The sequence below is a fragment of the Aplysia californica genome, unplaced genomic scaffold (genome assembly GCF_000002075.1).
Source record: "Aplysia californica isolate F4 #8 unplaced genomic scaffold, AplCal3.0 scaffold00429, whole genome shotgun sequence".
NCBI classification, from domain to species: domain Eukaryota; kingdom Metazoa; phylum Mollusca; class Gastropoda; order Aplysiida; family Aplysiidae; genus Aplysia; species Aplysia californica.
Window position 1 is genome coordinate 215,957 of NW_004797699.1, and position 2,837 is coordinate 218,793.

Sequence of the window (2,837 nt, forward strand, 5' to 3'; positions counted from 1 at the left end):
ACCTGTTTGACTGGCTGTTTCCCTCTCTCGGTCTGTCTGAGGTCTCTCTCTCTCTTATTTTCTCTTTTTTATTCTCTGTTTCTCTTTCTCCTTTCTTTCTAACTCTATCACTTTTTCTCTTTCTCTCTCTCTCTCTCTCCCTTTCTGTCTCTTTCTCTCTCCCTCTCTTTCTTTCCCTGTTTTTCTCTCGTTCTGTTTTTATTTCTTCACCCCCCCCCCTCCTCTTCATTGCTCCTGTCAACTCAAGCCGTCCACTGATGTACTTTCTTTATCTTTTAAATTTTGTTTTTCTCTCTCTCTCTCTCTCTCTCTCTCATTCTCTTTATCTCACATTTCCTTACTCCGTTCACATCAAGCTATGATAAAAATATAGATTCTATGTATGTTTTGAATTCGATGCAAAAAATGCTTCTTCCCAGTCCTTGCAGAATGAAAGATGACGCCAAACTCTCGCAAATAACCAAAAAATCTCGAGAACGAAAACCTTTCAGAGAAATGGTCACTTCAAATAAATAATTGTTATTAGATCTAGATATCTATATATAGGCTTTAAATAATTTAATTTAAATTTATAACAAACAATGCATGAAGGCTATCTTACTTATTAGCCTATAAATTATGTCATGCATGTTGGCCTATTTTATTGTTCCACTAGTACAACAAATGTTAATTAATTAAAAGGAATCGGGATTCATTAAAAAGTATATTAATATTAATATTATAGATTATAATGAATAGCCTGGAGTGACTGGCTAAAAGTCCAAGGGTTTGGATATAAAAATCTAGATCTAATCTAGATCTAGAGGTACATAGATCTAGAATCTAGATTCTAGTACACTACATGCATATTATTATTATCTAGCAAACTGTGTTTAGTACTGTGGCCAGTGGTGAAGGCAGAAGTGAACTTAAGCATTGGAAGCCCTGGCCCTGGACTGCAAGACCGTTATTGCCGTTAAAAAAGCGTCCCACGAATGAAGTCGCAGAAAAAGGCTCCAAATGGATCAAAAGCATAAACAGTTTTATTTTTTAAATTTTAAACTATAAAAAAACATCTTGAAGACCGACAACATCTTGTTTTAATTGTTCTTGAAAACATTAAGTCTAGAATCTAGATTCTAGCCTACTCAGAAGTGTTGCCTTTGTTGAAGTCAGCCAACAAACCGACAAAAAGGCCCTTCTGTGTGACCCGGTTTCATCATAATAAATTAAAAACAATACTTGCAATGTTTCTTACCAGCAGCTAAATTTTGTTGATCAACATCCACTGCGCAATCATCACACTCTACTCTGAGGTTCCAACAAAACTCCCTTCATATATATCTGTGATCAGCACGTATGTTCACTTGGTAAAACACTGGCTTGTCACTTCATGTCACTGTCATTATCACTGAACGGCACGCAGACTGAGGTTGGGGTGAGGCTAGCATTCGACGAGCACGCACGTTACCTCTCAGATACTAACATTAGATGTTCACGAGGGAAGCACGTAGCGGCGAACGGGAGTTTCCGATCTTCTATTTAACAGCGCATGCTCGGTGGCCTAGCTCTCTGTGTCAGCCAATGATAATCGAGAATTAAGAAATCGTGAATATTAATGAACGGAATTTCTCAGGGTGAAGGTCCAAAGTCCACTTTGACTGCGACAGAGACGGTACAACACGACCTACTTTCGAACTTGCTCTGCTCTGCGCTCCACACTAACTAGGTCAAGTTTAGATCCCCGTAGTTTACTCAATAATCGTTGCTCGCGGAGGATTGGAAGTAGGCCTAGGCTTGATAAAAGTAGAAAAGGGATTCTTGAGTACTAAGGCCCTGTTATTTGCAAAGAAATGAAAGCTGTTTGATGATAATATTATTTTCGGAGGTGAAAAGCTTTCTCTTTCTTGCATCAGCTACACCTATACAGCTGAACGTGGTGGAGCCGCAAGTCAAAAAGAAAAGAGGAAGGCAAGGCTGTTGGAGGAGAAATAACAATTATTATTGTATTTATCTAGCCTAATGCATCGTTGGTACAACGAAGGAATTTTGTTTTGAGAAAAAAAAGGGATGAGGACGAACAACGGGTGTACGGAAATTTGAGGTCTATAATTTGTTTCTAAAGCTATTTGCCTTGGTGCGGTCCGATTTCATGAATCATAAGCTGCCATATATTTTATCTTATAAAAAAAACAACAACAACAAAACGATACGTCTCGAATACAGCCCCCATGAATCAAAAAAGAAAAAAAAAGATCGTCTTGGACGGGTGGCCGTCTTACACAGGGTCAATATAATGTTGCTTTTTTTAAAAATACGTATGTGAGGAAATGGGAAGTGGGCGTTTGTACAGGTGATAGTCTTTTACAGGTGACCGTTTGAGCAGGTTCAACTGTAGGCCTACAGAATCTATGACGTGTGTTATTTGTGACCCTTGGGTACGCCCTCGCAGTCACGTAGTCAAGGTTTAGACAGGAGGCAGTCATCGTAACATCGCGGGGGTGGCCGTGTGGCCGAGCGGCACCGCACAAAGTCCACTCTAGGCTAGTGAAGAGCCGGGGATACCGCCGGAACACACGAGTGTATCATGAATGATGAAACGTTTTTGTTGTAATCCCTGTAACTACTGTTACATCATAAGAGCAGTTCACTAAGTGGATCTTTCATTTGATATGACGACCGGCCCGTGCACACGTAGGCAGCATGAAACCAGCGCGTGTGCGTGTTCTGTGAAGTGTGAAGTAGCCTAGAGCATGCAAGCAGCGTGAACTTGGCAAAAATACCTCGGGATCTAGAGCAGCTCTGGTGGGCTTGAAAAGAGAAGACTGAAAGCGCGATTATCCTTTTTCTCACCCCCC

General features: G+C 40.4%; 1 protein-coding gene across 1 annotated transcript in view; it reads right to left on the minus strand.

The window, feature by feature from the left end:
• Positions 1–1,996, minus strand: part of LOC101850498 — a 12,254-nt gene extending 10,258 nt beyond the window's left edge. The window contains exon 1 of the mRNA XM_005104637.3: positions 1,238–1,996. The gene's annotated coding sequence lies outside the window, so the exon portion shown is untranslated. The remainder of the gene's footprint in view (positions 1–1,237) is intronic.
• Positions 1,997–2,837: the final 841 nt, after the last annotated feature.